General features: G+C 46.5%; 1 protein-coding gene and 2 long non-coding RNA genes across 3 annotated transcripts in view; 1 reads left to right on the forward strand and 2 right to left on the reverse strand.

Moving 5' to 3' along the window:
• The window catches only part of GRIN2B (glutamate ionotropic receptor NMDA type subunit 2B), a 1,039,682-nt gene that overhangs the window by 378,224 nt on the left and 636,073 nt on the right, over positions 1–25,385 (reverse strand). The window lies entirely within an intron of this gene.
• The window catches only part of LOC141098697 (uncharacterized), a 142,786-nt gene that overhangs the window by 89,300 nt on the left and 28,101 nt on the right, over positions 1–25,385 (forward strand). The window lies entirely within an intron of this gene.
• Positions 17,256–20,332, reverse strand: LOC141098698 (uncharacterized). The gene is made up of 2 exons (XR_012234317.1): positions 17,417–20,332; positions 17,256–17,357 (listed from the first exon to the last, which is right to left on the reverse strand). It is a non-coding gene; the product is annotated as an uncharacterized lncRNA (long non-coding RNA).

Consider the following 25,385-nt stretch of genomic DNA (forward strand, 5'->3'; position numbering starts at 1 on the left):
GGTGTAAGGCGCAAGAATAAGTGGAGGACAGAAGGGCATGTAGTTCCAAGGCTTTACTCAGTCTGTGGCGCATACAGGTGCCCACTTCGGTGCCGTGTCCTCCAGGTCAGGGCTCAGCCAACTCCAGGGCAAGGTAAAGTACACCTTTCCAGCACTCCTCCAACATGTGCCTTCTCTGAATGTCTCCACACTAGCGCCTAATCTGAAGTACTTGTAGTTGCGTATTAAACTCAAGTTCCTCCTTCTTCATGTTACTTAGAACTCTACTTGTACGGCAGACAGCTGTAGCCTGCTTCAGGTACTCCTTGCTATCAAGTCCCGGCTCACTCACGTTGCTGTTGTGCCCCCAAGTCTTAGGTGGAAATAATGTGGTGAGAACTTCTATTCCTCTGGTGTCTGCTGCAGGAACATCAGTATCCATACAACCTCGGGGACCGGACCCCGGCCATGCGCATCAAACTTGAGGAAGGGCTCTGCTCTGACCCTAGTCCTTAGTTCTCTTCTCCTTACGTTCCATACTAAAATTTCTTCCCTCTGAAGAATCATGCTTTCTATGGCTCTTTCCTGTGCCAGCAGCTCAAGGTCACAGGAGTCTGCTGCAGCACTTTCTTCACTCCATCCCTCTCTGGGCATCTTCTCTCACAGACTGACCTTTTCCTAATATTCTCCCACTCTCTTGTGCAGTCTAAGCTTCACCCACCTCCCAGCACTCTTCGTGTTCCAAGCAGGGAGCCACAAAGGTTGCTCTGCTACACTACTGGTGTGTGTGTGTGGGATGTGAGTGTTGGAGTGTGATCAGGTGTCTCCACCTTACCTGGATAGTGGGGTACCACACCTCAGGAGGCGGTGCAGTACCTCTGTGGCGCCTGAACCCTCAGGGGCGCCACACCACTGCATTGTTCCCTATTGTGAGGCAGTGAGGGGGATCATATGTGTAGTATGTGTGCCGACGGTGGGTGGTCCCTACCACACACTCCGTACTCCCGATGCAGTTTTCGATCCTTCCCTCGATGAACGAAAAAACTGGAGTAAGGAGCCAGGAGTGCTTCACACAAAACCATTTATTCTTCTCCAAAATACAGCAACCTTTCGGACAGCTTCCATACACCTGCCTGGGTACCTGTTACAGATTTCCTCCTTCCCTCCTCCGCTTTCCCAGTGCGACATCGTTTCAGCCTCTTTCACTGCACCTGCCTTATGCCACAGCGATCACCTACTCAGCCCATCCACCCGCTGCCACACCTACTTCTCTTTGGTTCCCAGCTCTCTATCCACTTGGTACCCCAGGCTCTCCTTTCCTTCCGCTGTCTTCCAGGGGCGACCCCACTCTCTCAGAGCTCCCTAGGTCTGAGAACCTCCCCTTTTCATCCTCTGAGTCTGGAAATCCCCTACTTTCTCCGCCCACCTTCCAGACTGTTGTCAGACCATCCCTGGTGTTATGTCTCCCCCTAGTGGCCAGATTCTGAACTCCACTGTTCCTAGCTGCAACTTTCCTACTAACTTTTAGTACAGTCATATAATATATATACAGTCATATGTTAAAGTTTGGGCACCCCTATTAATGTTAACCCTTTTTCTTTATAACAGTTTTGGTTTTTGCAACAGCTATTTCAGTTTCATATATCTAATAACTGATGGACTCAGTTATATTTCTGGATTCAAATGAGGTTTATTGTACTAACAGAAAATGTGCAGTCTGCATTTAAACAAAATTTGACCGGTGCAAAAGTATGGGCACCTCAACATAAAAGTGACATTAATATTTCGCAGATCCTCCTTTTGCAAAAATAACTGCCTCTAGTCGCTTCCTGTAGCTATTAATGAGTTCCTAGGATCCTGGATGAAGGTATTTGTGACCATTCCTGTTTACAAAACAATTCCAGTTCAGTTAAGTTTGATGGTCGCCGAGCATGGACAGCCCGCTTCAAATCATCCCACAGATGTTCAATGATATTCAGGTCTGGGGACTGGGATGGCTATTCCAGAAGATTGTAATTGTTCCTTGTTCCTCTGCATGAATGCCTGAGTAGATTTGGAGTGGTGTTTTGGATCATTTTCTTGCTGAAATATCCATCCCCTGCGTAACTTCAACTTCGTCACTGATTCTTGCACATTATTGTCAAGAATCTGCTGATACTGAGTTGAATCCATGCGACCCTCAACTTTAACAAGATTCCCGGTGCCGGCATTGGCCACACAGCCCCAAAGCATGATGGAACCTCCACCAAATTTTACTGTGGGTAGCAAGCGTTTCTCTTGGAATGCTGTGTTTTTTACCCTCCATGCATAACACCTTTTTGTATGACCAAACAACTCAATCTTTGTTTCATCAGTCCACAGGACCTTCTTCCAAAATGTAACTGGCTTGTCCAAATGTGCTTTTGCATACCTCAGGCGACTCTGTTTGTGGCGTGCTTGCAGAAACGGCTTCTTTCGCATCACTCTCCCATACAGCTTCTCCTTGTGCAAAGTGCACTGTATTGTTGACCGATGCACAGTGACACCATCTGCAGTAAGATGATGCTCCAGGTCTTTGGAGGTGGTCTGTGGATTGTCCTTGACTGTTCTCACCATTCTTCTTCTCTGCCTTTCTGATATTTTTCTTGGCCTGCCACTTCTGGGCTTAACAAGAACTGTACCTGTGTTCTTCCATCTCAGTACTATGTTCCTCACAGTGGAAACTGACAGGTTAAATCTGAGACAATTTTTTGTATCCTTCCCCTGAAAAGCTATGTTGAATAATCTTTGTTTTCAGATCATTTGAGAGTTGTTTTGAGGAGCCCATGATGCCACTCTTCATAGGAGAATCATATAGGAGAGCTACTTGCAAGTGGGCACCTTAAATACCTTTTCTCATGATTTGATACACCTGGCTATGAAGTTCAAAGCTCAATGAGGTTACAAAACCAATTTAGTGCTTCAGGAAGTCAGTAAAAAGTAGTTAGGAGTGTTCAAATCAAGAAAATAAGGGTGCCCATACTATTGCACCGGTCAAATTCTGTTTAAATGCAGATTGCACTTTTTCTGTTAGTACAATAAACCTCATTTGAATCCAGAAATATATCTGAGTCCATCAGTTATTAGATATATGAAACTGAAATAGCTGTTGCAAAAACCAAAATTGATGTAAAGAAAAAAGGTTAACATTAATAGGCGTGCCCAAACTTTAACATATGACTGTGTGTGTATGTATGTGTGTGTATATATATATATATATATATATATATATATTCACATATAATACAGTAGCACTTGAACTATTTACATTTGTCCGATTCCACGCATTTGGTGCAACCTCCTACTTACCCCCATCCTATGATCATTGTCATCCCCGAGAATCACGTACCTTTCCCCTTTTGGTGTATCCCCTTTTACCGTTCTATGTTTGTCTTGTATGACAGTTTGCCAAGCAGAGCCTGGAGCAACTCGGCTCTTCACAGGGTGCTGGGCAGAGCCTGGAGCAATTAAGCTCCGAGTAGCTGAAGGCTACCCACAGGCGCTTGCGCCTATATGACATTTCCCACACTTTTTACTGGGGTAGGAAGACCCGGACACACATTGGACTCAACGGGAGGTCTCCCCCTCTTTATCTCATACACAACGACACTGGTTAAGACAATCCGGACTCCTCAAAGGAAAGTCTCCCCGCTCTTTACTCTTTTACACAACCCCGCTGCTTGGGGTAAGACAACCCGGGCTCCTCAACGGGAAGTCTTCCCCCTCTGTACCTTATAGTGTATTAAGGCCCCGTCACACACCACGATGTCGCCAGCGAGATCGCTGATTTTGTGATGCCACAGCGATCTCGCCAGCGAGATTGCTGTGTTTGACGGGGATCAGCGACTGGCTCCCCTGCCGGGTATTACTGATCGCGCTCCGTCATCCTGGGCCATTTTTTGATCGTCGGTCTCCCGCTGGCCAGCGCGCATCGCTGCGTGTGGCAGTGAGAGACCAGCGATCAGCGACACTGGTTTCCAATGTAAACAGCTGGTATCTAAGAGCCAGGGCCTCCGTGATGTCACCAGCCTCCACCTGCTGGATGGGCTCCATCGTCTCTTCACTGTTTATGGTTCCGCCATCTGGGGTACGCTGTGGTTCTCCATCCTGCCATCCGGCAAGAAAGCCTCGGGGCATGACTGTTCTGCAGGGAGTGTGAGCGGCAGTTCCTCCAGTCACCGCTCCGGCACGGCCTTTGCTGCGGGCGAGCACACCTCATCCTCTCTTCAGGCTCTAGCTCCACAAGTCTGGCCATTGGGGGTTCCGGCTTGCTCCGTGGTACTTCAGCTCGGATAAGTGCCCGGTTCTCCGGCAGCGGCTCCCAGGCACAGGTCATTCAATGGGCTTCTTCCTCACACTGCCACTCTTCGTCCGAGCCCACGGCAGCTGCAGAGATGCATCGTGTCCGATGTCCTGGGTCTCACTGACGTTAGGCAGCCACACCCAGCTTTTCCAGCACTGTCACTCCCGTTCCAGGGTGGGGCTCTCGTCGGCCTCTCCACCCATTTTCCAGCATTCATGGGGAAAGGACGCTTGTCACTCGGCATATACCATTCCTCCCAGGGGCGGACCCAGCATAGTTGACAGTCTGCATTTGGCGCCATCCAGACGCTGTCATGCCCCCGGAGTGCCCCTTGCTGACACGGGCACTCCATTTTCTTATTTTACAAAGTCATTATCAGGTTATTTTTCTTCGGTCAATCTGAGCACAGTCCCAAATATCAGTTTACGGCAGCAAAATCTTCAACCCGCTCCCTGCGGATCCTTTCAATCTACCACACAGCACTTTTCTTTGTCTTCTGGCACGGTTTCACTGCCTATGTTGGGCAGTGAGATCCTGCCAACTACGCCTCTTGTAGTACATGTGCCAACCGGGGGGTGGTCCCTACCACACGCCCTGTACTCCTGATGTAGTTCCCGATCCTTCCCTAGATGAGCGAAAAGACTGGAGTCCAGAAACAGGAGTGCTTCACACAAAACTGTTTATTCTTCTCCAAAATACAGCAACCTTTCAGACAGCTTCCATACACCTGCCTGGGTACCTGTTACACGTTTCCTCCTTCCCTCCTCCTCTTTCCCAGTGGGACGTCATTTCAGCCTCTTTCACTGCGCCTGCCTTATGCCACAGCTGTCACTTACTCAGCCCGTCCACCCGCTGCCACACCTACTTCTCTTCGGTGCCCAGCTCTCCAACCATTTGGTACCCCAGGCTCGTCTCTCCTTCCGCTGTCTTCCAGGGGCCACCCCCCTCTCTCAGAGCTCCCTAGGTCTAGGAACCTCCCCTTTTAATCCCTTGAGTCTGGAAATCCCCTAATTTCTCCGCCCACCTTCCAGACTGTTCTCAGACCTTCCCTGGTGTGTTACGTCTCTGCCCTAGTGGCCGGATTCTGAACTCCACTGTTCCTAGCTGCAACTTTCCTACTAACTTTTAGTACTAAAATATATATATATATATATATATATATATATATATATATATATATATATATATATATATATATGGCACGTATTATACAGTAGCACTTGAACTATTTACATTTGCCTGAGTCCACGCATTTGGTTCCCCCTCCTACATATGCGAGGGTTGATATGTATTACCTAGGATGCGGAGTCCTATTAAACCCACTGGAGTGCCTTGTGTTCACAGCAGGATGCCTGTGGGTCACAAGGCAAAATAAGAGTGGATTGGGTCCAAGTAGTTACTCAATCAGATTGTTAGGATAACCCGATAAGGGCTTTTACTTTTAGATTGATTTGCAGGTTTGTTAGTGGGGCGAATCCCTCTCTCCCTGCCGGGTTTTGAAAGTGACTCTATGGCTACGATTCCATTTAAATCTGTCAGTTATGCCTTGGTGTGTCAATTTTGAAGTCTGCAAGCTGCAGAGAAGGTGTCATTGTGCAACCCAAGACTGTGTGAAGCTAATGATGTGCCCCAGAGGCCGTGGGATACTCGGCGCCGGGCCCGTTAACTTCAATTGGAAATGTCACAGTGGCAGTGACCCGGTCCGTGGCCTCAGGCAGTCATGTAAAAGGGGTAGAATTGAATGGTAATAAAGTTTATGTAGTGATTCGTGACGCCAGTTGGAGCGTTCGACTGTAGTATAGCCGGCACTGCAGATGATCCCTTGGGGAGTAGATAGTGATGGCAGTGCAGATGTTAAACCCTCTCCAACCAGGGCAGACCCCCCAGAGATTGTGATGTAAGTAGAAGGCGCGGAGATATAAGGCAGGAGACAAGGAAAGTCACTTTATCATTTACTGTATTTCAGGTACAGTTCAGAGGAGATATTACAACTCTCACCAGGTTACAGTCTGCTCTGGAGAATGGGAGTTATCCTTCCTCTGCCGTGACTCAGTGTAAGCTTCTTGCTATTCCAATCCCTTCAGGGACCAAGGCTTCCCAGAGTTTGGAACTTCTAGTATAGCCACTACTCACTGTGTTTTCCTCTTCGGGCAACTTGTAGCTCGGATCCTGTGTGAAGTTCCTTCTTGCAAAATCCTTCACTGATCCTAGTTTGCTGCTGTATTCCTGGGGAAAACACTCCACTGTAGGTTGTATAAACTCACACAGTCTCTCAGCTTACCACCCTGCTCTGAAAGCATGGTTGGCCTAGGGGCTGATTCCCTGATGCTTCTTTGCTTTGCTTCTAGAGGGACCACATGTCATCATGGCTGCCAGGAACATTCACTTCCTTCTTCACTGAAACAACTCACGACTCCTCCCCCTCTCAGTTAGGGTATGTCTGCAAAGCTCTAAGCTTCAGACAAAAAAGGGAGTGAGGTGAATGGTGTGTGTTGTGGTCTCTAGCAGAGAAAGCATAACTCCAATTGCTCACAAAACACATACAAAACAGTACATCGCCTTTTGTGGCGATAAAGACGCAGGGCGCCACACTAACACAGAGCCAGGGACTTCCACGCGGCTAATGCACAAGAGACATGGCGGTGTTGTCCACGGCAACAGGTTCGGAAAACAGACTGTATATATGGAAACCCAGCCGCGATCCGGAGGATACCACGCCTATTTTGAGTCTGCAAATAAAGACACTGTTTATGTTGAACTTTCTGTGGTCCCTGCCCGTCGCACTGCACCAACCCCACTGCACTACACTATATGTATCCCACAACACCTGCCTCTGCTGGTATAAGATTGCATGAATGTGAAGTGTAACCAAGAAGATTATGCACCACCATTTTTTGTCTGGCAGTAGTGCTACTTTTCTTTAAGCTACCACAACTCTCCAGTTCCCTTCATTATTTCCATCATGGGGTGTGCCGCCACCAAGCGTTCAGACGGGACTGTAATGGCCGGTATTATCCTTGCACATGTACTGTATAACTATATGCCCACTAATGCAGCAGAGCCAAAGACATCAGGCATGGCCACCATCAGTGACAAATAGGCTCCAAACCAAGCCTGATCTACTTGGCACTGTGCACTGTATTCGCTCCAGTGAGCAAAGCTTATCATTTCATTGCGGAAGTCTCTTTGTAAAATAATGAAATCCCATTGCACCCAGTCTATGTAGGGAAATAAAACAAATTTTGGCATGACCATAAGGGAGCACTTCAGGACTGAACTCAGAGTAACAGGACTAGATACAGATCACACATACACATCATGACATACAGATGGGAACATCATGACATACAGATGGGAACAATCATTGGAAGTCTAATAACAAGAGATGTGCAGATTGACTGGAAGTGCAATGGACTAGATCAGTACTTGATTGGCGCTGAGCATCTGAAAGCATTGCACTAACTTACGAGTAAATACGTAGAATACCACATAATCACACAGGATATGTCTCCCAGTAGGTGGACGACTGATAACTTGATAGTTAGATGTAACAGCTTGGTTTTTCTTGCTGTTGTGCGCCAATCTGTGCATCCTCACATTTTTAGTAACAGGACAAAACATGACATAAATAATTTCATTGAGTCGCTTCTCAATACACAAGGAAAATAATTTTTTCTCAATCAAAGAAGCCTGTAAGATTAAATTACTTCCTTACAATTTGACTGTAATGATTTTCTCACAATCAGCAAAATAGGCCCAAGGGATTTCTTTGTATCTCGGAGACGCTGGAGCCCGGACAATGCATGTTCCATGGCGCTTCTCTTTTGCCGATAAACATTTGAAATGGAATTTCAGCAGTTTTATAAACTACTGCTTCTGATTTATCCCGGGGATTTCTGCCAGTGTCAGAAAAATTTTTTGTGTCATTTCCAACTTATCTTACAAAGGCTGGGATGGTGATAAATGTTATGCCATTTGATTTGTCGCTCGTGATTGAACATAAATGTTTCCCACCTCCAACAGTTGGTCCAGTTCATCACTGAACATAGTAAACCTTAGAAGCGTCGCGCGTTGATTTAATGTACAGGTATTACATATTTGTAGCGCAAGTCTTCTGAGGATAATAATAAACGGGTATTAAAGAGTCACCGTCGTTGTAGTTGTTTCATAAATCAATAGTACACATGAAAATAAGACTTAATAATCTATCATATCAGAGAAATCTGCATCTTTCTCCACCAAGACTGATCGGTCATTCTCAAAATTCTCAATTCACAGGTAAAATCTGTGTTCTGTGAAGACAGATTATTACATTACTGAAACAGAAAATGGCAGTTGGTGCTCATAAGATTTTATGTACATAGGATGGGGATGGAGCTCTGCTTCTAGCACCTTCTCCTCTCTTCCCTCTATATAGAATTTTATTAGTAGCATCTGCCATCTCCTATCTCAGTAATCTGTCTTCACTGAATACAGATTTTACCCAGGAATTGAGAATTTTGAAAATGAAAGATCGCTCTTGAAGGAGAATGAAGCAGATTTCTCTGATAAGTTTTATTACAAAGCTTCCTATTTTCATGTGTACTATTGATGTATTAAAAAAAACATTAAAACAACGGTTACTCTTGTGAGAGCAGGATTTATACTTAACTATCCTGACTCTTGTGGACATTCTGCATGTTTTCTCTTCTGCTTTCCAAGATGTAGTTTGAGCCAGCATGTGTGTGAGATAACAGAGGTCCCTCAGGAATGTCTTTGTGTAATGGACTTGGAGAAAAGATAGGAAAGTTCTAAATGCTTTACCATATGTCACGCTCACCTCCCCGGCTCTGGTCCGCTCTGCGGCATCTGCAGCCGCTGTCCCTGCTACCTCTGCCCGGGCTCCTGTCACTGCCGATGCCGCGGCTTCACCGCTTGCGGCGCCTTCGGTCCCCACCGCCTCCCGTGCCTCCACACCGCCTGGGGCTCTCCGGCGCATCCGGTCCTCTCGCTCTGCCTCCTCAGCTGGCACCTGTCAATCATCCTTCCTGCGACCGGCCCCTGCTCCTTCACACAGGCGTACAGCTAGATACGCCCCCTAGACCTGGCATCCTATCTCCTGACCCCATGGTACAGCTGCACTCTGACCCAGAAGTTCACCAGCGTGCCCTATATCAGGCAGCCCCACCCTATGCTCCCTGCCTATCATTTGTGGTATCGGGTCCACGCGCTCCTGCGTTCCTTTGTCTCTGCACTGTGTACCACTCAGTGGCCTCCACTGTTCTCCCTGTTTGTGACTTTCTGTGTTCCCTCCTAGATCCAGTCCGTTCCTGCCTCAGTCTTCCTTGTCCTGTACCGGTTCCTGCCTCCCGCCATTGCCAGTCACGTCTGCCGTCCACTGCCTTTCCCGCAGTCTCTGCAGCCATCCCTGTGGCCGCCGCCATCTCACATCTGGCCGCCTGCACTTCCCTGCCTGCATACTCTCCCGACTGTTCCCAGGTATCAGCTTCCATGGCGATAGTCTCCCTTGGGTCTGCCCCTAACGCTCCCTGTATAGGGGGTGGTCCACCTGGTCAGCTCGCCCGAGGGAGGTTCGTCGTCGCGGTCCTGAGAGTTCACTCCGGAGGTCCCCAGTCTCACAGTATAGTCAGGCCATGGATCCCGCTGGTACCCCGACCCAAAAGGAACTCCTGTTCCTGCGAGAGAACCAAACGAGGATAATGTCCTTCCTCAAGTTCATGGAGTCTCGTCTGACCTCCCTTCAGTCCTCATCCCACCAGCGCTTCCCAAATGGCGGGTCTCCAGCAGGAGCTCGCTCAGCAGCGCGACACTCAGGCCCATATTTTAAATTATATGGCCTCGGTGGATAACCGTCTCCTGGCTCTCCAGTCCATGGCCTCTGCTCTGGCCCAGGCGGCAACCCCTCACCCCGTTTGGCGAAACCTCCATGGTATAATGGTGATCCGAAACTATGCAGAGGGTTCCTAAACCAATGCCTGCTCCACTTCGAGCTGTCCCCCCTGCAGTACCCTATGGATCGGGCCAAGGTGGCTTTGTTGTGTCCCACTTGGAGGGGGAGGCTCTAGCTTGGGTAAATCCTCTCTGGGAGCGAGACGACCCCATTGTCTCCCAACTCTCCAATTTTTTGGACACCTTTCAGAAGGTGTTTGATGAACCGGGACGTTTGGTCTCCACTACCGAGGCGCTGTTTAATCTCCAACAGGGCACGCTCTCGGTAGGCCAGTACGCCATACGCTTTCGCACCCTATCCTCTGAATTGGGGTGGAATAACGAGGCCTTGGTGGGAACTTTTTGGCGGGGGCTCTCTGGTCGAGTTAAAGATGAGTTGGCGGGATGAGATACTCCAGCCTCCTTGGAGGATTTGATTTCCTTGGCTACCTGTATCGACCTCCGCTTTCAGGAGCGATCCCGAGAGGCTGCTAGAGAGAGGAGGTCTCGCGTCCTGACAGCCGCTCGTAGTCGACCTCGCTCCCGCTCAGTGACGTCCTCGGCGGCTTCTGCAATGGAACCCATGCAAATGGATCGTCTCAAGCCGGTGGAGGAGCGTCGGAGAGAGAGGATTGATCTGGGGCTCTGCTTCTATTGTGGGAGTGCATCCCACTTCCTCCGCTCCTGTCCTATACGCCCGGGAAAAGCCTCCGCCTAGGTCAGGTAAGAGGGGCCTCCCTAGGTAATTGTGATTCCTCTCTACCCCTGATTCTCTCCGTTCTTTTGCACATAGGCTCCAAACGTTCCTCTGAGTGGGCCTACATTGAATCAGGTGCTGCCGGCAATTTTATTCAGTTCGAGGCGGTTAAAAGACTCCGGATCCCTGTCCGATCCCTGGAGACTCCTCGGCAGATTGCTTCGGTCGACGTCGACCCCTGCGGATGTCCGTCACTCAGGTCACTGAAGAAGTGGAACTGCAGATTGGAGCCTTACACCGGGAGAGGGTAGTCTTTTATGTCTTGCCTTCGTTATCTCATACCATCCTCTTGGGTCTGCCCTGGTTGAGAACTCATGAGCCTGTTGGCGCTCTGGGGACATCCTGCGTTGGGGACAGTCATGTCAAGCCAGATGGTCGCTGTTCTTTGCCCGGTTCGATTTTGAGCTTCATTTCCGTCCCGGTGATAAGAATCTGAAAGCAGACGCTCTATCCAGGTCTTTTCTGGTCTCCGATATTGAGGAAGAGCCATCACACATCGTAGAACCCGGTAAAGTCATCATGGTTGCATCCATTAACCTGACTTCATTGTCGCCCGGTAAGACCTTTGTGCAAGAGAGCAAGAGGAAGCGAGTGTTACAATGGGGTCATGCATCCAAGCTGGCCGGCCACGTGGGTCTCAAGAAGACACTCCTTCTCATCTCTGGTTTCTATTGGTGGCCATCTCTTCTTCAAGATGTCCGAAGTTTTATCGCCTCCTGCCCGTCGTGTGCCAGAAACAAAGTTCCTCGGCATCTACCATCTGGTCTCTTACACCCGCTTCCGATTCCTTCGGTCCCGAGCAGCATGTTGCAATGGACTTTATTACTGATCTGCCACGATCTTCTGGTCACACCGTCATCTTGGTCATGGTGGATCAATTTTCCGAAATGGCCCATTTTATTCCGCTGCCAGGGCTACCCTCCGCACCTGAATTGGCAAGGATTTTCGTCACCCATGTCTTCCGGATTCACGGCTTCCCCAAACATATAGTTTCCGACAGAGGGGTGCAGTTCACCTCGTGGTTTTGGAGGGCCCTATGCTGTATGATGGAGGTAACGTTGGACTTCTCCTCTTCCTACCATCCTCAGACTAACGGCCAGGCAGAACGAAAAAATCAAATTCTCGTGACCTATCTCCGGCATTTTTCCAATGCCCACCAGAACAACTGGTCCAACCTGCTCCCATGGGCCGAATCACCTACAACAACCATTACAGTGAGTCCTCCTCCAAGTCACCCTTCTTTATATTGTCTACGGGCAACATCCAGGTGTTCCTTTGCCAGTATGTCCTGTCTCGAGTGTGCCGGCGGCCGATCTTCTGACCGAGGAGTTCTCCAGGGTCTGGCAGGAGACCAAAACCGCACTTGATCAGGTCCAAGGCCGGATCAAGAGACATGCCGATAAGAGACGCCTAGATTCTCCACGGTACCAGCCTGGAGATAAAGTATGGCTGTCTTCTAAGTTTGTCCACCTGAAGCAACCTCGAATAAACTGGGTCCTCGGTATATAGGTCCGTTTGAGGTCTCGGCTTGTATCAACAATGTGGCCTACAAGCTGAAACTTCCCACTTCGCTTAGGATTCCAAATTCTTTCCATGTCTCTCTCTTAAAGCCTGTTGGACTTAACCGCTTTCATCCTTCCACCGGCCGTTATCCTCCGCCTGTATCTGCACAGGATGTCTTTGAAGTCAAAGACATTCTCGCAATGAAAAAATCCAGAGGTAAGACTCTCTTCTTAATTGATTGGAAGGGTTTTGGTCCTGAGGAGAGATCTTGGGAGCCCCGGGAAAACATTCAGGCTCCTGGTATCTTGGCCAGATTCCTTTCCGGTCTTAAGGAGGGGGGAACTGTCACGCTCACCTCCTCCCCGGCACCAGGCACGCTCTGCGGCGTCTGCGGCCGCTGTCCCTGCTACCTCTGCCCGGGCTCCTTTCACTGCCGCTCCATCTGCCGATGCCGCGGCTCCACCGCTTGCGGCGCCTTCGGTCCCCACCGCCTCCCATGCCTCCACACCGTCTGGGGCTCTCCGGTGCGTCCGGTCCTCTCGCTCCGCCCCCTCAGCTGGCACCTGTCAATCATCCTTCCTGCGGCTGGCCCCTGCTCCTTCACACAGGCGTACAGCTAAATACGCCCCCTAGACCTGGCATCCTATCTCCTGGCCCCATGGTACAGCTGCACTCTGACCCGGAAGTTCACCAGCGTGCCTTATATCAGGCAGCCCCACCCTATGCTCGCTGCCTGACTATAATTTGTGGTATCGGGTCCACGCGCTCCTGCATTCCTTCGTCTCTGCGCTGTGTACCACTCTGTGGCCTCCGCTGTTCTCCCTGTTTGTGACTTTCCTGTGTTCCCTCCTAGATCCAGTCCGTTCCTGCCTCCGTCTTCCTGCTCCTGTGTTTCGTCCTGTACCGGTTCCTGCCTCCCGCCATTGCCAGTCACGTCTGCCGTCCACTGCCGTTCCCGCAGTCTCTGCAGCCGTCCCTGTGGCCATCGCCATCTCCCATCTGGCCGCCTGCACTTCCCTGCCTGCATACTCTCCCGGCTGTTCCCAGGTATCAGCTTCCGCGGCGATAGGGGCAGACCCAAGGGAGACTAACGCTCCCTGTATAGGGAGTGGTCCACCTGGTCAGCTCGCCCGAGGGAGGTTCGTCGTCGCGGTCCTGAGGGTTCACTCCGGAGGTCTCCATTCTCACACCATACCTCCCAACTTTTGAAGAAGGGATAGAGGGATAAAGGCTGTGGTGTGCACAGAGCGCTGCGGCAAATTTTAGGCCAAACACCAACCACACCTATTTCACAACTAGTTACACCCACATCCACGCCCCGGCCACACCCATTTAGCACTGCTGATCACACTGACTGGTACTGAGGGCACAGTGGCTGGTACTGTGGGCACGCTAACTGGTACTGAAGAAAAAGAAAAAACAGAGAGAAAAAAGAAAACAGAGAAAGAGAGAGAGGGGACAGAAAACAGAACAGAGAGAAAGAGAGAACAGAGAGCAAAAGGAAAAAAAAGAAAGATTAGAGAGAGAAAGAAATAACAGAGAGAAAGAGATTCTATAAAGATACTATAGCAACCCGGCTCCCATTGTAATGCCCACCTGAGCCTCCCGCTGCAGGACATTTCATGATCTGCTCACATGGCCGGCATCCCTGATTCTAAGGCGATCCCGCTGTCCGAGCTGTCAGAGGAGGACACTGTGATGGATCGGAAGCATTCCCTGAAGTACCTCCATGGTTCGTCTAAAAATTACCTAATTTCCAGTCAGCTTCCAGCACACCACTTCCGGTGGAACGTCACGTGCGAGTTTTAACCCCTTCACTACCAAGGGTGGTTTGCACGTTAACTCCTGGGCCAATTTTTACAATTCTGACCACTGTCCCTTTATGAGGTCATAACTCTGAAACGCTTCCATGGATCCCGGTGATTCTGACATTGTTTTCTCGTGACATATTGTACTTCATGTTAGTGGTAAAATTTCATTCAAATAACTTGCGTTTATTTGTGAAAAAAATGGAAATTTGGCGAAAATTTTGAAAATTTCGCAATTTTCCAACTTTGAATTTTTATGCCCTTAAATCACAGCGATACGGCACACAAAAAACTTAATAAATAACATTTCCCACATGTTTACTTTACATCAGCACAATTTTGGAACCAAAATTTTTTTTTGTTAGGAAGTTATAAGGGTTAAAAATTGACCAGCGATTTCTCATTTTTGCAACACCATTTTATTTTTAGGGACCACATCACATTTGAAGCCACTTTGAGGGGTCTATATGATAGAAAATACCCAAAAGTGACACCATTCTAAAATCTGCTTCCCTTAAGGTGCTTAAAACCACATTCAAGAAGTTTATTAACCCTTTAGGTGCGTCACAGGAATTTTTTGAATATTTAAAAAAAAAAATGAACATTTAACTTTTTTTCACAAAAAAAATACTTCAGGTTCAATTTTCTTTATTTTACCAAGGGTAACAGGAGAAATTGGACTGCAAAAGTTAATGTGCAATTTGTCCTGAGTACGCTGATACCTGATATGTGGGGGGGACCACTGTTTCGGCGCATGGCAGACCTCAGTAGGGAAGGGGCGCCGTTTGACTTTTTAATGCAAAATTGGCTGGAATTCAGATCGGACGCCATGTCGCGTTTGGAGAGCCCCTGATGTACCTAAACAGTGGAACCCCCCCAAGTGACCCCATTTTGGAAACTAGACCCCCCCAAGGAACTTATCTAGATATGTGGTGAGCACTTTGAACCCACAAGGGCTTCACAGAAGTTTATAACGTACAGCAGTACAATTAAAAAATCATATTTTTTCCACAAAAGTGATCTTTTCACCCCCAATTTTTATTTTTCCAAGGGTAACAGGACCCTAAAAGTTATTGTGCAATTTGTCCTGAGTACGCTGATACCCCATATGTGGGTGTAAATGACTATTTGGGCGCATAGCAGAGCTCGGAAGGGAAGCAGCGCCATTTGACGTTTTGGCTAGAATTGAGATTGGACACCATGTCGCGATTGGAAAACCCCTGATGTACCAAAACAGTAGAAACCCCCCACAAATGACACCATTTTGGAAACTAGACCCCCCAAGGAACTTATCTAGATGTGTGGTGAGCACTTTGAACCCCACAGTGCTTCACAGAAGTTTATAACGCCCGGGCGTGAAAATAAAAAAATTGTATTTTTTCCACAAACATCATCTTTTAGTCCCCATTTTTTTATTTTCCCAAGGGTAACAGGAGAAATTGGACCCCAAAAGTTGTTGTCCAATTTGTCTTGAGTACGCTGATACCTCATATGTGGGAGAAAACTACTGTATGGGCACACGTCGGGGCTCGGAAGGGAAGTAGTGATGTTTTTGGAATGCATACTTTGATGGCATGGTCTGCGGGTGTCATGTTGCTTTTGGAGAGCCGCTGATGTACCTAAACAGTGGAACCCCCCCACAAGTGACCCCATTTTGGAAACTAGACCCCCTAATGAACTTATCTAGATGTGTGGTGAGCACTTTGAACCCCAAAGGGCTTCACAGAAGTTTGTAACGCCTGGGCGTGAAAATAAAAAAATAATTTTTTTCCGCAAAAATGATATTTTTGCCCCCAATTTTTTATTTTCCTAAGGGTAACAGGAGAAATTGGACCCCAAAAGTTGTTTTGTAATTTGTCCTGAGTAGGCTGATACCCCATATGTGGGGGTAAAACACTGTTTGGGCGCATGGCAGAGCTTGGAAGGGAAGGAGCATCATTTGACTTTTTCAGCGCAGAATTGGCTGGAATTGAGATCAGACGCCATGTTGCATTTGGAGAGCACCTGATGTGCCCAAACAGTGAAACCCCCCAATTATAACTCCAACCCTAACCCCAACACACCCCTAATCTGAGCCCTAACCCTAACCCTAGCCCTAACTCTAGCCCTAACCCAAATGGGAAAATGGAAATAAATACATTTTCTTTTAGTTTTATTATTTTTCCCTAACTAAGGGGGTGATAAAGGGGGGGTTTGATTTACTATTTATGGCGGTTTTTATGTTTGGCAGCTGCCATAGGCTAAAAGACGCTTTTCATTGTAAAAATAGTTTTTGCATCACCACATATTGTGAGCTATAATTTTTCCGTATTTTCACCCACCGAGTCATGTGAGGTCTTATTTTTTGCGGGACGAGTTGACTTTTTCATTGGTACCATTTTCGGGCACGTGACATTTTTTGATCGCTTTTTATTCCGATTTTTGGGACGCAGAATGAACAAAAACCAGCGTTTCATGAATTTCTTTTGGGGGGGTGCGTTTACACTGTTCCGCGTGCGGTAAAATTGATAAAGCGGTTTTATTCTTCGGGTCGGTACGGTTAGAGCAATACCTCATTTAGGTCGTTTTTTTTGTTTTGTCGGTTTTTTGCAATGAAAACAATTTTATATAAAAAATTATTTTGCATCGCTTTATTCTGCGAGCTATAACTTTTTTTATTTTTTTGCAGATGACGCTGTATCGTGGCTCGTTTTTTGCGGGACAAGATGATGTTTTCAGCGGTACCATGGATATTTATATGCGTCTTTTTGATCGCGCGTCATTGCACTTTTTGTTCGGTGGTACGATAAATCATTTTTTGCTTCGTTTTTTATTTTTATTTTTTAAGGGGTTCACTAAAGGGGTTAACTAATGGGACAGTTTTATAGGACGGGTCGCTACGGACGCGGCGATACCAAATGTGTACATTTTTATTGTGTTTTTTTTTTTTATTTTGAAAAAATGGATTTATTGGGGAATATTTTTTTTTTTTTTTTTTTTTTAATTATTTTTAACACTTTTCTTTTTTACTTTATTACCTTGTCCCAGGTGGGACATCACTGTCCTGTGACAGATTGCTGATCTGTCACATCACAGATCACTGTGACAGATCAGCAATCTGTCACAGGCAGTTCTGCAGACTTCCTTATGCCTGCGCTTTGCAGGCAGTGAGGAATTCAACTCCCTACAGACCCCCGAAGGCCCCCCGTCGCCATCTTGGATCCGGGGGCCTGTAGGGAAAGAGACCCCCGCAGCAGCGCTGCACATTGCGCTGCCGTGGGGGGCTCAGGGAAGCACGGAGGGAGCCCCCTCCCTGCCGATGCTTCCCTTTAACCCCCGGTACACCGCGATCGTGTTTGATCGCGGTGTACAAGGGGTTAACGTGTCGGGGGCTGTCCGTGACTGCCCCTGACACATTGTGCCGGGTGTCAGCTGTGATAATCAGCTGACACCCGGCCGCGATCAGCGGCGCTCACCACGTGGGCGCCGCTGATCGCTGGGACGTAATATTCCGTTGATGGTAATTAGGTCCAGGGTCACATGGACGGAATATTACGTCCATTGTAGGTAAGGGGTTAAAGTTCTCCTCGGGGCTCCGCGTGTACTCCTGTGTCCGTGGGAAAAGTAAGCTTCCAGCTGGGACAGCAGGGCAGACTCTCAAAATTGGGACTGTCCCGCTGGATCTGGGATGGTGGGGAGCTATGAATGCTCCCCACCATACACCTTGTACATGCACGGCTCCGCACACCTCATACACACATGGTTCCACTTTGTATGCCTCGTACACACAGAGCTCCACTCTGTACACCTCTCACACACACGGCTCCACTCCGTAAGCCTCGTACACACACGGCTCCACTCCGTACACCTCATACACACGAGGCTCTGCTCCATACACCTCGAACACACACAGCTCTGCTCCGCTCCGTACACGCAGGGCTCCATTTTGTACACCCCATACACACGTGGCTTCGTTCCGTATACCCCATATACACACAGCTCTGTACACGTCGTACCACAGGGCTTCGCTCCGTACACCTTGTACATACATGGCTCTGCTCCATACACCTCGTACACACATGGCTCTGCTACATCTACCCTGTAAACCCCTCCTGACCCCACAGATAAACTTCCCCTCATCCAGCACCATGACAACTAGCACAGCAGAGTCCTGCATACACTGAGGCCCCTGATCATGTGACCCCTGACTCCTCCCCTCCAGGGACCTCATCAAAGGTCCTGTGCGCACAGAGCAGCCCAACGATGTCATTGCTGGGCTTTATTGGCAGTAAGAGGCTGCAGTGGGTCTCTCTGGGAGGGCGAGGAATGGATGGGGTCGGTGCATGGGGGGGCATGGTGGCTCAGTGCAGTGCGGTAAAGAAATATCCCGGTCGGGACAGCAGGGAAGGCTGTGAAAATCGGGACTGTCTCGCTGGATCTGGACGGTTGGGAGACTGGGGCCTAAACTAAGGAGTACTTAGAGACACACCTAAACTATTCAGCAGGGAGTAGACAGAATCATCTTTAGCCAATGAGGTGTACTTATGCTAATGCCTGTTGACCTCCAAAATAACCATTTGAGTAGCATAAACCCCTTCTCGACATTTCCAGTATATATACCATGGCCGGAAAGTACTTCCCAACCGATGCAGTATGTGTACGCCAGGGTGATCTCAGCTGACACCTGGCGGTAATCACCCACGCAAACAGCCTCCTGATTCTGACAGCTGACACTACTCCCAGCATTTTAATCTGCTAAATCCTGGGATTGATATCGATCACTGCATTTAGCAGGCATGCAGAGGGAAGGAAGTCCCTCTGCTCACCGATCAGCACCCCCGCAACACCATCGCGAGGGGCAGATCGTTGCTATGGTGACCTGATGTCACGATGACAACATCTAGGTCACCAGAGCTACCACATTGCTAGATCATGCTCAGAGCATGATGTAACAAGCTTGTCAGTGCAGAGCTGTAAGTTTGTAAAGCATAGTCAGTCTTCAAAAAGTGAAAGTCCCATAGTGGGACAAAGTAAAAGAGTAAAAAAAGAAATTTGTTAAAATATAAAAAAAATCACCAAAATAACAAAATAAATAATAAACCTATATATATTTAGTACCCAGAAATATATATTTATGAAAATAAAAACGGAAGAGAAAAAGGTACACATATTTGGTATTACCCCCTCCGGACTGACTCGACCTTTAAGACTGTCCATCTAGTTAACCCCTTTAGTGAACACTGTAAATAAAAAAACAAAAAAACTAGACAAGCTATCCTTTATCATCGCACTGCCGGACAAAAATGTGGAAGAAAACACAATCAGAAAGACAAATGTAAATAAATATGGTATCTCTGAAAGCTTCATCTTGTACCGCAAAAACAAGTTGTGATTTAGCTCAATCTGCAGAAAAATAAAGTTATAGCTCTCAGAATAAAGCAACGGAAAAGTAATTACTTTTTCTATAAAATAGTTTTTGTGTGGATGCACCAAAACATAAAAAAATGATAGAAATGTATTAACGCTGTAATCATACTGACCCGAACAATAAAGCTGCCTTACCAATTTTACCACATGCGAACGGCATAAAAAGAAAACCCAGAAAACAATTCCGGAATTTCTGGTTTATGTTCATTCTGTCTCCCATAAATCAGAATAGAAAGGGATCAAAAAAGTCATGTCCCCGAAAATGGTAGGAATTAAAACGTCAACTCTAGGGATGAGCTTTCCGTTATTGAAATATCGGAAATCGGCCCGATATTTGCGACATCGGAATTCCGATTCCGATATTTTTTTCACATCGGAAAGCAGAAGAAGACTAAGCATGGTTTAAAGGGAGTGTATCCGTTCCTCCACGTGGTGCTCCTGGAAACTCCCTGAAAAGCAAGGTGAGCTGAACGCAGACACATGTCAGTCAAAGGGCATATTGACACCACCACTGGCAGTTTTAATTTAATAATGTAAAATCACTAACCCTAACTATCCCTAACCCTTACCACTAACCCTAACCCCTAACCCTTACCCTAACCCTACTAACCCTATACCCCAATCTGAGCCCCTAACCCTGCTAACCATAAGCATAACCGTAACCCTAACCCCTAAACCTAACCCTACTAATCATAAGCAAACCCTAACCCTACTAACTATAAGCATAACCCTAACCGTAAACCCTGACTCTACTTACCCTAACCCCTAACCATAACCCTACTAATCCTAACCCCTAACCCTACTAACCCTAACCCTACTAACCATAACCCCTAACCCTAGTAACCCTAACCCCTAACCCTACTAACTATAAGCATAACCCTAACTGTAAACCCTTACTCTACTAACCCTAATCCTTACCCTAACCCTAACCGTAAACCCTAACCCCTAACCATAACCCTACTAATCCTAACCCCTAACCCTACTAACCATAACCCTAACCCCTAACCCTAATAACCCTAACCCTACTAACCATAAGCATAACCCTAACCTTAACCATAACCCTAACTAACCCTAACCCTAAACCTTACCCTACTAACCATAAACCCTAACCCTACCCCAACTAATCCTAACCCAAAGAAAAAACACCGCTGTTAAGAAGATGGTGACCAGTTTTCCTGCTACAGCTTTCGCTCTGTGCATTTTTCTAGCGTTTTTTTTTTTTTTTTGCTCCTCTGCAAACTCCTTCCCCATTATCCTGAGGTGTTTCCCCTCCATTTTATCCATTATATAGCACTGTAGTGGTCATTTTGTAATTCTGATTTTTTTTCTCCCATTGACTTGCATTGAAATCGGAAATTCCGATATTTTTTCAATATTGGAAATCGGAATTCCAATATGATATCGGGCAATATCGCTCATCCCTAGTCAACTCATTACGCAAAAAACAAGACCTCACATGACTGTCGGCAGAAATATGGTAAAATTAGTGCTATTATCAGGGAGTTGCATAATATTCTCCTTTAACCATTTCCCTGAAAACCATCACGGCAGAAATGAAAACCATAACACATTATAGGATAAACATATCTCCAATGGGACCCCAGCCAGCTCATTCAAAGCCATACATGACCTCCTCACTGTCTGTTGTAAAGACCTAGATTAGTACCACAAAGAACCTTCTTGGCACTGACCAAGAAATATAAGAGCGGGTGGGTGGGCTGTCATAGGTCCTGGGACCATAGGACTGTAACTTTATTCAGCTCTTTATTTCTCTCAAGGGGTATTACACCACTACCCCTTTTCCAGAGCATTCCCACCAATTAGGGCACTCCAAAACCCCCATGTGATATAACTAACTTCCCCTCAACCCCACCCATCTGTCCTTAAAGAGCACCTATCATGAAAAATTGCCCTTCCCTTTTTTATTTGATTATATAGGCGGTACAGAAACATACCCAATTCTAAATATACACCACCGTTCAAAAGTTTGGGGTTACCCACACAATTTTGTGTTTTCCTTGAAAACTCATCCTTTTATTAATCAAATGAGCTGCCAAATGAATTTAAAATCTAGTCCAGACATTGACAAGGTTCAAAAAAAAGATTTTTATTTGAAATAAAAATTTTCTCCATCAAACTTTGCTTTCATCAAAGAATGCTCCCTTTGCAGCAATTAAAGCATTGTAGACATTTGACATTCTAGCATTTAATTTGCTGAGGAAATCTGGAGAAATTTCACCCCATGCTTCCAGAAGCCCCTCCCACAAGTTGGTTTGGCTTGATGGGCACTTTTTGTGTGCCATATGGTCAAGCTGCTCCCACAACAGCTCAATGGGGTTGAGATCTAGTGACTGGACTGGCCACTCCATTACAGATAGAATACCAGCTGCCTGCTTTTTCCCTAAATAGATCTTGCATAACTTGGAGGTGTGCTTTGGGTCATTGTCCTGTTTTAGGATGAAATTGGCTCCAATAAAGCGCTGTCCACAGAGTATGGCATGGCGTTGCAAAATTAAGTGATAGCCTTCCTTATCCAAAATCTCTTTTACCTTGTACAAATCTCCCACTTTACCTGCACCAAAGCAACCCCAGACCATCACATTACCTCCAACATGCTTGACAGATGGCGTCAGGCACTCTTCCAGTATTTTTTTCAGTTTTTCTGCATCTCACAAATGTTCTTCTGTGTGATCCAAACACCTCAAACTTGGATTCATCTGTCCATAACACTTTTTTCCAATCTTCCTCTGTCCAATGTCTGTGTTCTTTTGCCCATATTAATCTTTTCCTTTCATTAGCCAGTCTCAGATATGGCTTTTTCTTTGCCTGCCCTGAAGGTCAGCATCTCGGAGTCGCCTCTTCACTGTAGACGTTGACACTGACATTTTGCATGTACTATTTAATGAAGCTGCCAGTTGAGGACCTGTGAGGCATCAATTTCGCAAACTGCAAACTCTAATGTACTTGTCTTGTTGCTCAGTTGTGCAGCGGGGCCTCCCACTTCTCTGTCTACTCTGGTTAGAGCCTGTTTGTGCTCTCCTCTGAAGGGAGTAGTACACACCATTGTAGGAAATCTTCAGTTTCTTGGCAATTTCTCACATGGAATAGACTTCATTTCTAAGAACAAGAATAGACTGTCACATTTCACACGAAAATTCTTTCTTTCTGGCTATTTTGAGAGTTTAATGGAACCAAAAAATGTAATGCTCCAGATTCTCAACTAGCTCAAACGAAGGTCAGGTTTATAGCTTCTCTAATCAGCCAAACTGTTTTCAGCTGTGCTAACATACTTGCACAAGGGCTTTCAATGGTATTCTAACCATCCATTAGCCTTCTTACACAGTTAGCAAACACAAAGTACCATAAGAACACTGGAGTGATGGTTGTTGGAATTGGGCCTCTATTCACCTATGAAGATATTACATTACAAACCAGACGTTTGCAGCTAGAATAGTCATTTACCACATTAACAATGTATAGAGTGTATTTCTGAATCATTTAATGTTAGCTTCATTGGAAAAAAATGTGCTTTTCTTTCAAAACTAAGGAAATTTCTAAGTGACCCTAAACTTTTGAACAGTAGTGTAAATTATTCAAAAATCAGTAAGAAAAGGGCTTTTATTTATGGGGCTAAAATATGCACGTATGTTAATCCGACTTTTAATAACAAGCTGACATTTGTCGACATATATAATGGTGACTCAGATTCCATGTTCAGTGATGTGGAATGAGTGTGCACGCTGTTCCTGGGGACACACTACTACTTTATTAGGAGACTTTTCACTTCCTGTCTATCACTTTCACACCAGTCTTTACTCTGATCCTAGTGTTTTCACAGAGCACAGAATAGTGTGACAGTGGTAGACAGTGACACAGCAGACAGGCCAGGAAAACTCTTAGGGCCCCGTCACACATAGCAATCTCGCTAGCGAGATCGCTGCTGAGTCACAACTTTTGTGACACAACAGCGATCTCACCAGCGAGATCGCTGTGTTTGTCAGCGACCGGCCCCCCTGCCGGTATCGCTGATCGCTGCAAGAAACCTCTGGACATTTTTTTCGTCGCTGATCTCCCGCTGGCCAGCACGCATCGCTGCATGTGACAGGCGGGAGACCAGCGATCAGCTGTAAAATAATAAAAGAAAATAAAAAATATTGTTATTCTCACCTTCCGGCATCCCGCGCAGTCTTCCCGCCTCTCTCCACGCTCCCGGTCCCAGTAATCCTTTGCAAGAATGACCGTGAGACTTCGCGATCCCGCGAGAACGGACGTCATCGCTGTAATTCTCGCAAAGGATTACTGGGACTGGAGCGTGGAGAGAGGCAGGAATGCTGCGCGGGACGTCGGAAGGTGAGAATAACAATATTTTTTATTTTAATTCTATTTTTGACATGAATATAACATCAGCGCTAATGAACACAGCGATGCCGCGCGCTCGGCATCGCTGTGCTAATCGCTGGTGAAGCTGTCTGTTTGACAGCTCACCAGCGATCACATAGCGACTTACCAGCGATCCTGACATGTTGATATCGTTGTTGGGATCGCTGGTAAGTCGCTATGTGTGACTCCAGCTTTATATTAAAGGTAGCACTGTGTCCCCAGGAGCAGCGTGCGCCCCGTCTCCCTGCATGCGTATGAGCATCTGAAGCATGCGTCATGCAGAAGGATCAGTATGAAGTCGTGCCATTCACAAGATGGCAGTGTGCGACCACTGAAAAATAGGTACAAAAAAAAAAATCAAGCTTTTGATACATACTGACGGTTTTAACAATCATCTATCTAAAATAAGCAAGTACATGCATATAATTACATGTTTGATTTCTAATTAAACTAGATTTTTGGTGATAGGTCCTGTTTAACTTACAAATTAACGCCTTAATTGCTTACTCCACTACAAACCCTGTCATATCCGGCCCTACACTTTACCTTTGCCGTCCGGGCCATATCTTAAGACATCTACCAATATGCCGGAGAGTGTGAATAGACATCAAGGTTGCCAATTTTCCAGAAATTTGTGAAGTCTATAAAAATTTGAGAAGACTCTGTAATTGTACAGGTCAATATTAGTGTAATTACAATTTTACTGACCCTTAAATGTTGCTAATGTGTTCATATCTGTATTCTTAGTTGCAACTATGTATAAAATCAATTTTTATCATTATCGTTTCCCAATTTGCCTGTAAAAAACATTTGCTCCAAGATAATTTGCCCACACACAAAAAGTAGAAATAATCAGGTTGACAACCCTGGCGGACATGGCTGCACAAAGCGATTAAGTAGAAGTCAGTCATAGAAAGGATCATGAAGACACACAGACGCATGAGAAGACATCCGGTGTCACCATAAATATTGCTGTAAGGTCACAGCTGTGGAGGTGCTGCGCCTACCGTAAGCGGTGTAGACCTGTTGCGGCTTTCTAGGCAAAAAATGTGGTTATACATTTACATGCAACCTAAACATCTGCTTTAACATATTTTTCCTTAATTACCAAGTTTAGGAAATGTGCATCTTTTCTCATCTTATCTTTAACTAAGAAATCCCCCTTTTGCACACAGAGATCCTGTAAGGCTTGTATGCTTAGCAGGAACAGACAAGAACTGATCACACAAAGTCTTGCATAAGCTTTGTTTTAGCTACCGTGAAGGAAATAAGTATTTGATCCCTTGCTGATTTTGTAAGTTTG

This window comes from Dendrobates tinctorius, unplaced genomic scaffold, assembly GCF_039654945.1.
Source record: "Dendrobates tinctorius isolate UK_male_01 unplaced genomic scaffold, ASM3965494v1 ptg000094l, whole genome shotgun sequence".
In the NCBI taxonomy this organism is placed as follows: domain Eukaryota; kingdom Metazoa; phylum Chordata; class Amphibia; order Anura; family Dendrobatidae; genus Dendrobates; species Dendrobates tinctorius.